Below are 13,912 nucleotides of genomic sequence, written 5' to 3' on the forward strand. Positions count from 1 at the left end.
TGGCATATTAACATATAATTATCTTTGTTTATTGTATTAATCCCAATTTGATGTTATAGTCATCAGAAACAATTTTTGATGGTATTTTTGACTTTCCTGTCCCTAAAAACATATAAAATGATACCACACATGGGCATATAAACAGTTATACGCTATATCTCAAATAATGGGCAGCCATTTTGAAAAATCCGCCATATTGGATTAACGCGTCATGATAGAGTGGTAGACTTTTCACCATTGTTTTCTACAGAAAAATTTCAATAACAATCCACTCACAGAAATTGTATTGCAATGAGCTCTAGGTTAGCCCATTTTTTGAACTAATTTGACTAGACTACAGATGTATACGTCCGGATGGCCCTCAACATCTGACTGGTGCTGTGGCCACCCCCATGACTGATTCAATCCTGGTTTGACACAAACCATCTCTACAAACTATACCATTGAGATTTAAGTGTGGACGTACACATTCCACTTACTAAAGCTCGCATTATTCCTAACCTCAAGATATCATCGGAGATCAATTGTCCCGAACATTTTGACTAGCATCTATCAGACACATACAGGAAAAAGCTTGGTGCCTGTGAAATAGACAATAGGCTATAAAGTTCTATTTGCCGCATTTCTTTTTTCAGCAGATCTAGTTAACATTAACAGTTCATACCCTTAATAATACCCCCACCAAAGATTGAAAGTTCATCAATAACGGAGTTACATTTCAAACTGAGAAGCAATTTGTTGTTGTAAGTAGAACCCCAGAATAATTCTTCCAGTTGTTTAAAAGTTACCCAAATCGATAGCGTAAGTTTGATCATATAATTTTGAAAAGATTTCCATTTTGTTTTTGCATTATTAATAATATTTAATTCAAGTTTATCACTGATACACCCCTGACACGTGTAGCTGTTTTTAAGCATTTTATCATCTGGTTTCATTATTCCATTGTAAGCTGAAGATATAAAATGATTTGTTTTGAGATTCGGCATTCCATTGATGTAGTCTGTTGTGCTTGGTAGGACGTAGGCATTTAGCACAACTTTGGTTTTGTTTACTATTGGTGATCTTGGTGGTCCATTTTCAAGCAGAAGGCTGCAGTTTTCTAAGTTTAGTGTGTAGTAAAAATTGATTTGTTTATGCAATTTTACGCCTGTGTTTCACAGTACACTGTATTCTTGAAGTCGATTTTTTCTATTTGTAATTATCCTAAATTGTGTTCAGTAAAATACTTTGTGATCACTTCAAGATATTTTATCACTGATTGTTCCTACAAAATTCACAGCTTTTTCAAATGAGTGTGAGTGACTCTGATGTTATGGGTTTTCAGATTCAATTCAATGTTATATATTTTGCAAAGAATGCAAGAAGGAGTTACTTCATCCTTAAATGTTTTTTTAAGCATCTTCCCAAGCACTGGCAATGTGAGTATGGTGTGTATTGGCCTTTTTATGGAGTTGACGTACAGGATACTCCATCAAATTGTGGCAGACATACCATCTGCCATATTACAAGTACCACAGGCTAGAGTGCAGTAGTAATATGGGAGACGGGATAGACATCATAAACCCTAAATTTGTTACAGAAGTCCAGAGCAGTGAAACCGGTTCAAGCCAGTTACAGTGTTAGACAAATTGGCGTTGAAAAGAAGTCGAAAAATGAACACACAAGTGTTGATCTTAGTTGTGGAAAGATGGGATGATGTGCTTCGGTCGATATAAGTGAATATCAATATCTCCCCACCCCAAGAGTTATGGATGTAAAAATTAAATTGCTTATATTTTTTAGGAATAACAATGGGGCAAACCAAAAAAGAGAAGTATGATCAGTAGAGGGAAACTGAGAATCACTTTATTTTTAGAAAATATTTTTAAAGCTTTTCATGTTTCCGGATTGGTAAGTTCAGTGTTTGACTAAGTCTGTTTTTTATGTGTGTAGCGCACTGAAGCCAGTTAGCAGAGTCTTTAAATAATGAATGGATTGAATGATTGAAACTGAATTTCATTAGCCTCATAAAAATTAACCAAGATATTCTTCCTCCTTGTCAGTTGTCAAACAGTTAGCTGCTAAAGGGAAAGGATCAGAAGAAATCCTAAAAAACCGAATTCCAGCTTGGTTACCAGAACACTAAAAATACATGTTGCTACAATGATTCCTTGTCCTGGCATGTTAAAAAAATACTGACTGCTTTGGCAGTTGAACCAATGTCTATTTAATAGTAAATTAGGCCATGATATATATCAGATGTGCGTGAGAAGAGGTTTAAAAGGACCAAAATGTCGAATATTAAAGCGGGAGTCAAAAGTAGCCCTATGGTGAATATGTGACAACTCCTTTAAGGGAAAGCGAAAACACAAACGAGTTCGATTCTGCTTGCTATAAAAAGAGAGAGTATGTTAAAAGATGCAGAAACTAACATTTGTGAGAAAATGGTAAACCTATGGGAGCGATTTTTTTTTAATCTATTGCATAGGAGCAGTTACAACACAGATATACACACACAAACACACGCACATGACTGAGTAGAACCTATGCTATCTTGGGGCAGAAATAGAAAAGTATGTATTCATCAAATTGTCTCAGTCCAGAGCTACTGTCTTGTTTTGCAGTCACAAGTGAACAATTGACAGCAACAGGAAAAAAACAGAAAAGGACAAAGACCCCCTTGACCCTGCTTGACCCCATTATGCTTTTCATTTCAAGTCAGTTCTGAAACACTAACTGAACAGCCATACATCATTCAGCCTCACTAGCTCCACCCTGATCCCCAATACCCTTATCTCTATGCATCCCTACTCAGACAACACAGCCATATAGTATCTTGGGCACTTAGACCATTTCAGCAAAACACTGATGTCAAACTCTGGGAAATCTGAACCATGACCTCTGCACTCGGCCCTGCCCCCACCCTAACCTTGGCTGGCAGTAGTGAAAAATAAAATGATAACAAAATGGTTTTATTGTCATTTTATTTTTCAATGGGGCGACGCTCCTCCGCCATAAAGGAAGAGCCGCCCCTGTGAGGCCTAAAACATCAAATGAATAAATATGAAGTTGTCTTTGTTCCCTTCCAGTCCTGGGGGGAGCAGATTGGGATCTATTTAGCATTCAATTCATGTTTTTGTTTCAAACATCATATCTTCTATTCTTCTGAGTAACATGAACAGAAATGGGTACACCAGGGTCCAGTGGCTTGCTGTGCCTTAGACCTTCAACTGTGCCTCGCGGAGGTGACCCAACACTTTCAAAGTGCTTTATTCATGTTTGTTTCCTCACGAGAAGAGCATTGGGGTGTGGTTCTGTTCCTTTGGGCCTGTGGCTAAAGCAAGTATGCGTGTGGTTGGCCCATGTCTCTAGTGCCTGGGATAGCTATCACAGGAATGCCACCCAGAGTAATTGCCAATTGCTGAGATGTATGCAAGTATCTCAACCATTATGCTTTGATCTTTATAGTAAATAATCATAAATTAGTAGGTGTGTCCACAACTGGGAATCGTAATCTGCTGCGACAAAGAGCGCCTCCCAATGCAACATAACAAGACCGAAACAAGCCCAAGGATACGGGGAATATTAGCAAGGACTGAGAAGAAAATAAGCATTCGACATATGAATATATGTGGTCGGGAGGACAGGACGTATTTTTTTGCAAAAATGTGTAAACTCGGAAACTACCTTTTGTTTAAAAAGAAATATATGTGTATTAATTTGCTGCTGCCCATTAAAAACACTAATTACCACTTTGAATGTGCTCTATGTTGTAAACGTTTGACGAAGGGATCTGTCAAACATGACGGCTGTCCATTAAAATTTACAAAATGTTTTCATTTTTCAAAAATAAACTCCAAAAGCAGAAGTTTGTTAATGACAAAAAGGGAGTATTCTCACATGCTGTGTGTGGGTCATTATTTGTTTTTTACTGGCCCTCACCACCAGATATTACTGAGTGCTGATGGACAGCAAAAAAAACAAACAGAAGGACATCCTCTCTAAAGAGGGCAAATGGTTTAATGTGTTAACCTCCAACGGCCCATACTTCATTGGGCCGTCGGAGGCGTAGGTTGGTAACACAGCTGAAGTAGGCTCTATCTTCAGCATCCTTAACCCCTTCAGTGCCCGCCCCTTTCCCCGCCCAGTGCCGGCCGTTGCATTAGCGGGCGGGGTCTATGACGAGCTGGACTCGTCATGGGCACAGCGCCACCGCGGCCCATGACGAGTCCAGCTCGTCATGGGCACTGAAGGGGTTAAAGCTTCGCTCACCTCTAAATCGAGCATACCTTTATTTTGGTAGTGAGGGTATGTCATCCTCCGCCAACTCTAACTCAGTCCCTAAGTTCATGTTTAGGAACATGATAGCGGTGTTCCTTCCCTAAGTGCTAAGGATTCCTTGCTTAATTTGATCCTGTGGTTTCCAGTGCTGGGTACCAGAACTTAATTGTCAACACCAGCACTTATAATATGTTGCCACATGGTGGCGCTGTTTGTCTTATTTAGCGATCAGCACAATAGCAGTTGTTTATTAGTTCAATATACATTAAAAATGACTAATACCTGCCCTCCACACTATTCCTATAGCTTTGGGGGCCTGGAATAGTCTAAAATGTCACACCATGAAGATGTATGATGGTTAGTAGTTGTGTTGGTACTGTCACTGGCAGCGCTGGTAAGGGCAATAGTGGTGCAAGCATCAGAGGCCTCCTGACCTGGGCCCAGCACTTATTTATTTACAAATTAAGCACTGTAGAGGATCTGATAATCAGGTGTCTGTCTTCAATTAACAAACGCCTATTTAACAAGACCCTTCATTGTCTCAAAACTAGGGTAACCTTTATTCAGATTTTCAAGAATGTAAGCCTATTAACTCTAGTCATGGTTAATTGGCAAATTTAAGAGGACTTTGATTTTCAGTGCTTTGACCAAAAACATGGAACTTGCATCCTGAACTATTAAGTTCAGGACATTACAGAAAACATATAGGAGTGTTTCTGGTGTTTTTTTCTACTCTCTCACTAAATTCAGTGTGCTAAGGCAGTGGGATCTATTGTGCTGCAATACTTTCCATTAAAGCGCAATGTAAAAGAAATAATCAGTCGTTCAGTAGATAAACAAAGGAACAGTAATACTTCTGTCATTACTGTTAATAATAATGAATTTACTCGTATTTGTCTGGGAAAAAAACTGCTTCCATCACATACTGTGCTGAGTTTTCTCATCCATCTTCTCGCCATGGAGATGAGGAGAAGTGTTTTTTTACTAATGATATCTGAAAACGAACGCTTTACTTGACTCACTGAGGCAGGAAGTGACATTAATATTGTTTTAGATAAACCTCAAGGCTTTTCTGTTCTAATATTTTCCTTAAATGTTGCTGTCTATTTTCTTTCATCTTCTGGCTTGTAGATATTGCTTCCAAAGCGCTCAGAGACGTTCCGTGAACTTGTCCACTGTGTAAATGTTATGTTTGTAAATACCCACATACATATCAATGCATCACCCAAACAAATATTCTTATTTACTTTTTTATTTTGCATCACATTCAAAATGTTTATTTTTATCCGCTTGAAAGAACGTTACAATCTGTTACTGTAGCAAGGCTGCAATGGGCCCTAGTGTAAGGAAAATGGGCCCCAGCTCTGTGGGTTAGGTAGATAAATGAAAGGAACAATCAGGGTTCCGGGGGCGGTCCCGGTGCCACTGCACCTGCTGCACCATTGATAGCCACGCCCCTGGTTACAATTATATATAATGTATTAGCACACGGATCAGAGGGATGCCGCTGGGGGATTGGGCGAGGATGAAGCGTTCGTAGACATCTGTGGTCAAGCTGTCAGTACAGCAAACCCCCTATGGAGTGAGGATGTGGAGTGTGTTTATTATAGAAGAGCTTTAGGTCGAAGTACAGGTGTGCACCAAATTCTTGGATTTCCGCTCGATACAACTCTCACCACAAGTTATGGTGATTGTGCTTAACATATGAGGAAAATAAAACAAATTATTAACAATGACAAGATTCATATCGGGAATGATCATAAAAAATAGTATGAGGATAATAGAGTAAGTAAACAGCCTGAGCCAATCAGTATTGCAGCCTGGAAGAGGTAAATCACACGTTTTTATTGTGTTTACGTTTTTCGGTGTCTCTACAGCTTTAAACCCAGAGCTTGTTCGTTCTACTTGCACCATAATCCAAGGAGCTGACAGGCCGAGGCGGAGTGATCCACAGTAACACGCCGCACACAAGCCTGGAAGCAGAAGTGTCGTCCTCCGCTGTGATTGGTCTGCTGTCTCGCTTGTCAAAGCGCACGGAGGCGAAGCGACGGAGAGTACGCCCGCCTTCTGTGATCCGCTGCTCTGGTTGGTTAATGTACCCATCCATCGCGCAACACTGTAGGCTGTGCTGGCTGGTTACGTTGTACCTTTTCCAGAGGCTGCAATAGTTACCTCTGGAGCTTGGAGGAGGAAGGGATGTCAGCGCAGGGGGGAGTAAGGCTGTGACGCGGGGGGCAACGAGGGGGCAAGAAGGGGAGCAGCACCACCGACGAGGGGCCTCGAGGGGCCTGGATCGGGGGGCCCGGCTCAGCAGCAGCTGGTGAGTGAACACTGGGCCCTGGGGAGGAGGATGGCTGATGGGGGAGGGTGCGTGTTTATTTGTATTTCCAGGCTCACTGTTTTTGCATCCTTAAGAGTGTGTTTATCGGTACGAGGCCTGTCACCCTAAACATTAAAGATCTTAAATGTCAGAAGTACGTATGCAACAAAAACAACATCCCAGCCCCCGCCCCCTTCTCTCCATTTACCAACCAGAAGAAAATATTATTTTTAAAGGGAGTGGACAGACTGACAGCAGAGCTCGTGATGCAACGGCGCAAGTGTGGGGGGCTTCTGCAACTGTAATCGAAAGTATGTGTCGGTTTATGTCTGCTGCTGTATTGCCAAAAGAAGATATTCTATCACTTCACCTACTGACAAGGAAATACTGTGTATAATTGGACTCTCTGACAACTGCACGTCCAGGAGGCGGGGTGACCTTATGTTTGAAATATACTAGTGCTTTGTGGAATTTCTTTATATCTTAACGTGATGATGCAAGCCAACAACGCTTTATTTAATAAGAGCAAAGTCCTCATTTCGAGAGGAAAAAGCCACACAACACCTCCCTGGTGTTTACTACCGGCGCCCTGCGCCCAATACCAACTGATGTTTTGGAGAATGTGTGACTCTCACACCAGCGTGTGCGAAATGATGACAGCCACCCTTCCGCCAGTGCCACCAAGAAATTAAGTGTACATTAAGTGGGTGGGGCAGCGTGACAGCGGGAAAGGGCGTTTAAAAGTGGGAGGGTTGGGTACCAATCGAGACAATGTTTTGGATAATGTGTGCAGCAAACACGAATAGTGTACTCTTAGTAACAAGTACAGAGTTATTTTAAGTGTCTTATTGCTTACAAAATTGTGTGTATGGGATGTAGATTTCTGCCCAGATGTGATTTAAAGTATGTTTGGACTTATTTGTGGCCGTCGAAAAGTACTGGCAAAAGAAAGAATAATAAGTAAGAGAGCAGTCTGACGAAAGAATGTGGACATTTCACGGATTTCAACAATCGATTTGAAATTATCTAAGCTTTCACCCAACACTCCACATACGGAGGTACCCGCCAACATGTTGTTTTGTAATCTGAGTAGTGGTGTTTGTTTGACAAGGTAGCATGTGTTATTTGCATGTTTTTTTCGGGATGATTGGCAGTAGTGCAGGGGTGACAGGGGAATGTTTCAGTTATTATGCCCCTCCAGTACAAAAAGGGTAATTCATGTGGGGGGGTCCACAGGGGGGATCTGAGTGCAAGAACAGTTTCTATCCCCAATTAGGTTTTAGGACGTGCATCATATTGTGCCACCAGCACGAAGGAAACAACACCACTCATGCCCACCCTGCCTAGCCAACAGGATGTTGCAGACTGGTATAATTGTGCACACCCTTCCAATGCAGTGTGTGCAACTACAAGGTCCAGAATGCAACATCCCTTAGGGTAAAATCCAGTCTAAGGTAGCCCATAGTGCTACGTGGCAAGCAGTTCTGCTTTCCACGTGAGCAATTTTATTTGAACTTTTTTGACTTAGCTGGGTAATAATTGCTACTTTTCATAATAACACACATCCACTCCAAATCATCTGGCTGCTAATATGTCTGCTTGGTAGTTCTAGGGATCAGACTGAAGTCTGCGTTTTGTGATGATTGACTGAGGGAGGGTCATAAAATGGCAATAAGCGGGTAGTGCAGGGGGTGTTTTGGGTACAAGGAGTCATCCATGCAGATTTTAGGGCCCATTGGTCACACTGTACATCTAATTCCACACTCTCTTGGTTTTCCGGCTTGCTCCGGACCCAGTAAGCACACACTTCCCAGGCCTTAATGCTTGCATGGTCGTTTGTTTACATGCAGTGTTTAGTTACAGACCTCCTCAATCGCACATAAACTAGATTCGGTTGTTACTCATGGACGTCGGACTGCATATTGTGTCCAGAAACCACGCTGTCTCTTCAGTCATGAATGCCCGTAGTTCTGTGCTCTGCTCACTGTCTGCGCCTGATTGAGATCAATGCAAAAGGTAGTATGGATTTTTGGGGGGGACAGGTTTGGTTTACATTTCGGAGAGCTATATATCCCTCAAATATAATCGTTGAGTCAGCTCAAGAAACCGTGGACGAAATGCTACTCTTAATATCCGTGTTGTAGATTTTTTTTTTAATCTCCCATTTTTTTTTCTTAATACATCTGTTCCAATCGATGAAGAGTTGGACGACCTGTAACACACAAATAACATTGTAGCATTCAGACTTGACAGTCATAGTTTCCGCTGCGTCTTCTCATAATGAAAATAAAAAAACATTGTGCTTTGAAATGTTGGCACGTTTGATGGCATGAAGAAAATTGTTACTCTCCGTGTCTTACAAAAAAGCCTTAGTGTGCATAAATGTATATTTTGTCTAATTGTTTTGATGATCTGTACTTATCTATATTGAATAATCCTTCACATACAGTTTGCCATGAAAATAAATTTGGCCAATAACACGTTATTTTAGAGCAATTGTACTAATAAGCACACAATCACACATTTATTACTACAGTGCAAAGGAAGAGGTGCACGTTGTCACTGCTGCAGATTGATGGGACATGTGAAAAAACACTGTTTTATTACCATAGTTGTGTTGACTGGGGGAGGGGCGGGTGTGGTATTAGTCATGGCTTTCCTTCTTGCAACTCGTGGCCACTCCCCACGTTCGAATATTATTGTATTATGTTCTCCACATCTGCATATATGCTAATGTAGGCCTACTCCTACATTTACATGTTATTTCTGTCACGTGGAAGTTTGCGTTTCATTACTTATGAACTATGTATTCAGTAGAAGTATGTGCATACTTAAAGACATGCTATGTGATTGCTTTATTCTGATCTGTAATGTTTTTTTATGGTTTAGTGTAATGCCGCACTGTTAAATATTGAATGCAGACATTTAAAAATGAAGGGTTGCATCTTTGGTTAAGAGGCCGACCTTTGAACTTGGTTAGTTTCTTCTCAAGGTTAAAAGAAAAAAATCCCCTGCTCCTGTAGACTAATTTCCCGGCCCTTCATAGAGTGAGCATATGTAATGTAAGTGGGTTAAAACCCAGGGGTGCTTTCCCGATGACAAGTTCTCCTCCCCATCGCACCATGCTTTCTGGAATCCCGGCTGAGCTGCATACACAACATGTTATAGATTCACGTGCGACAAAACTGTTCTCGTATATCATTCTCTCCTGCTCGCAGTGAAATAAATTGTATCTATACTCGCTTTTTCATGGCAAATTCCAATTACGTGTAGTAGTTGTAGAGGAGTGACAGCTCTTCCCGTTCTGTTGATTATACGTGGTACTTTCTTCTGCACACTATGATGTGTATATTCACAGCATTTTGGAACGATATTAACTCCACACACTTATTACATTTTATCGCCTGGGTACTCTCACGAGTGACAAGCAGCGCTCTACAAACCCTCCTTATATTACATTACGCTTAAAAGGAAAGTGCCGGGGGTGAACCCTCGGTGTGTGGACACTTGGTTCAGCCCTCTGACTGCACGCTGGTCAGGATGTGTACGTGCAATTCACGTTGGGTTCACATTTTATAGTGACAGTGTTTCAATGCCCGCTGCGGCCATTGGTATGTTCATGAAGGTGGTAAACTCACCGGTGAGTCACATGACGTGGACGGTGTGAAATACGAAACGCTGCGTAGCTCCGTCCGTGCGACGTCACGACTCCAGAAAGTGACGCCGGTCACGCCGCGCACGGACTCCACTCATTAGTGAGATAGAAGCTGGGAGCGCAGTTCCCACCACCAGGATATTTTCGTACATGCGACGGCTATGTTATATGTGGAACCTCTCTCATGCAACTATGTCCCCAAAGTCCTCGGCGTCGCGGCGCAGCCTTGAGAACAGGCTCTGAGTGGCATGTGTATATGTCGTACACGTGCACTGTGTTGCCTTTTCCTGTATCCGTGGCATGTAGATAAACCGCAGTGGAAATTCCCCACGACCTTTGAGCGGCAAGGTCTCGGCCGCCCTGTCTCCTTAATGTGGGCCTAGCTGTCTGTGCCGGATCTGTCACCAGTTGCCAGTGCTGACTGGCTTCACAGGTGCTACCCTCGCCCTTCACGTCAGGATGGGTTTCCAGCTGCCTGGATTCTCATCCACTTTATTAACCTAGATTTTTTTCAATTTCCAAAGGAAGCAAGTAGAACGACAAGCGCCGGCCTGCATATTTGTAATATTCTGGGTAGTTTGAAGCTAGTACATTGTTGATTTTTTTTTTTCATTGGCAGAAATGCATATTCCTAAATACATTTTAACAGAATCAGCTAGAATTCTACGGTGATAATATAACCTCTGGCTTTTTCAGTGGCTTTCCGTGAAATAGTTTTAATTCTCAATATTTGATTATTTACAGAAGTGCAAGACATATTGTAGCCAAGTTCTCTTTGTTATGGAGGTTATCTTGTTTTGTCTACATATGTTTTGATCATAGAGATGTTATTATTTTTCCTATGCATGCATAATGGTGGACTGCAATTTGAAATTAGGCATTGCTTATGATGACTCCAAATTTTGATTTTTAGTCTATTCTTTTGGAGTAGACACCTTTTGGGGTCTTTGAAATTCAACAGTTGGAGTTTTTTAAAACTAATTTCATCTTTTCAATAATGCGCATCACTGTTTGCTGCATAGAGAGTTTGGTATGGCCCAGTGATCTTTCCTAGAGAATACCTATCGATTGTCTTTGCCTGATTAGGCCAGAATCAAAGAGAATGTGATGAAAAGAATGACTGAATTAATATCAGCTTCTCGTAATATTACCAGGCTGCATTCAACTTCATTGTTTTTCATCCACTGTGCCACTCTAAACAGACCTATCATATGTAAATCGGTCTTAGTCCTTCTCCAATACATCCGTCCTGCCCAAATTTTCAGGTTAGGTACCTTCCATCTGGGGACACAAGTAACTCCAGATCGGTTTTGTCCCTACTCCAGCTTCTTCAGTGAGATACAGCTTGAGTCCCATGGCATTCAGTCAGCAGGTGACCCACATCTGTGCATAGTGGCCGCACTTAGTGTCAACTGGAACAAACAACTAGGTGATGAAAGGAATGCTTGAATTAATCTCAGCCAGTGGCGGTCGCTTTATACCGCATTCCAGTCCGTCGTCCACCAGCAGCCCTAAATTTAAACCGGGCTGCGTGTATTCCATTTGAGATGGGACCTTCCGTGGCAGTTTGGAATGGACTCTTCCACTTGTAGTAGTCTAAGGCTTATTGTTATGATATGACTGGTTCGCTGAGGTGGCATGGCGGGCAAACAATTATTTGTGGCTCACAGTTATATTATCCATGGCTGAGAGCCATTCAAGCAATCCACTCTCTGCTTTTTAGGTCTCGCCTGACCCAGCGCATGCGCTGGTCTGGCGAGACTTATTGAGAGGGCTCCAAAAGGTGCTACCAGGCCAGCCTAGAGCTACAGTGCATGTGCACACGCACGCACGCGCGCCGCGCCGCGCTTTACCGCGATTTACTTTCACTTTCGCGGCCGCAGGGCCGCTTTGATGTTTGATCGCGATCACTTTCGCAGCCGCACGGCCGCTTTGCATAGCCAATAGGTCTCGCTTTTGGGACCTTATAAGTATTTAGTTATGCAACTGTTGCATGGCTAAACACTTATAAGGTCCCAAAGGAGAGACCTATTGGCTATGCCAATGCTTGTTTGTTTTAGTCAATGAATCGGCCAGTGTGGCATGTTGACGCCCATCTGCTCAAAACGGATGTCTGCCGGGAGTTCTTCCTTATTTTTAACAAACTAAAAAGAAAAATAACATTGTTAGTTTGTCCACATCTGGATAGTATTGCACAATAAATTAAACTCTTTTCTTTAAGTTTGGATAGGCAGAAGGTGGATTTAAAGAAACATAGGATGTGATTTCAATCAACCAATTTCAACTTTATTCGGTTTCAGAAATATAAAACCATAAAAGTTTTCATCACATAAAAATTACATAAAACTCATTCTGCAGAATCCATGAAAATCAGTGAAATAAAATGCAAATTTCATATACCACTAAACACTGACCATAATGTTATAAGCCTGCCCGCAGAATTGCACTATCCCAAGCCTTTGACTGAGTTTAAAAACAAATGTAAACCCAAACACATATTAATAATTAATCAAGACAGGCCCTGGATTTTACCACGGATTTCAGGTAACCAAGAACGAAAAAGATACACTCATCCTTCAACAGTTGTAAATAGAGGAGAGCTGGACGAGCCTGTTTAAAATCCGTCCTCTTCAAGATCGGCACAATAAAAGAATTCCGGGGGACCTCGTAAAATCTAAAGAATAATACAAAGTGTAGCAAATCCTGTGGAGACTCTCCGTCGCAGTCACAGGGTGCTAACACTTGCCCTCTACTGCTTCCTCTTGGTTTGGCAAGCAGGAGGTGAAGAAGATCCAGTCGAAACCTGGTGAATAAAAAGTGTTCATAAATAGTAAAAACCCCCAGGAGGTAAGGCTCAGTTGATAATGTTGACTTTAACATTATATGTTTACGTACACTGGGTTTACACAATTCCAGCTCTTCCCTTTCCAGTTTCATGAGATTGCCAAAAGACTCCCTTATTATCCCCACGTCCTGTTTAGTTAGTAGATCAGGCTTGGTGTACAAATCGCCTCGGCCTAACCTTTCAAAACTGCCCTTGATATATCTAAGCCATTGGATGCCGAGCGTGTGATCAAGGGACATACACTCTTTTAAGATCATGTGACTCAGGATTAATTCCTTATTCAACCAAGTTTTTAACCAAAACAAAAACGGACGGAGGGGCAGAATATCGTTTAAAAAAGGCACCCCAAGTTCTTCGTGTACCACCATATTAGATGTGCCACGAGGAACACCCAGTAAACGTTTAAAAAAAACTGTTCTCGATTACCTGAAGATCATCTGTGGAGACGTGCCGCCATATTTCGCTTCCATAGGAAGCTATTGCTACACTCTTTGCTTGATATATCTTCAAAAGGGCTGCATTGGGTCTCTTTCCTAACTTAGATGCAAAGTTGAAGATGACTGCATTCACCTGCGTCAGATCCCCCTTCTTTTTTTGTATAAGTCGGCCCCATTTTCCACACGCATCCAAGATGACCCCCAAATATGAGAAGACGTCTGTACATGGTACCTTGGCTAAACCAACCCTAAATTGAAACATTTTTTTGGGGCGTATCCCCACTTGCATAACGAAGAATTTCGAATCCTTGATGGATAGGTCCCGATCAGCCATGAAAGCGGAAAAGGCATCAAGTAGGGTTTGTAGCCCCCTCGCATTCCTAGATATAAGGACT

The 13,912-nt window shown here is 41.8% G+C and overlaps 1 protein-coding gene across 4 annotated transcripts in view; it reads left to right on the forward strand.

Moving 5' to 3' along the window:
- The first annotated feature begins 6,373 nt into the window (after positions 1-6,373).
- Positions 6,374-13,912, forward strand: part of MEF2D (myocyte enhancer factor 2D) — a 415,917-nt gene continuing 408,378 nt past the window's right edge. For 3 of the 4 annotated variants that reach the window (XM_085638237.1, XM_085638242.1, XM_085638241.1), the window contains exon 1: positions 6,376-6,580. The gene's annotated coding sequence lies outside the window, so the exon portion shown is untranslated. Of the gene's footprint in view, positions 6,581-13,912 lie in introns of all 4 variants that reach the window. The other variant, XM_085638243.1, reaches the window with a different exon arrangement.

This window comes from Triturus cristatus, chromosome 12, assembly GCF_964204655.1.
Source record: "Triturus cristatus chromosome 12, aTriCri1.1, whole genome shotgun sequence".
NCBI lineage: Eukaryota > Metazoa > Chordata > Amphibia > Caudata > Salamandridae > Triturus > Triturus cristatus.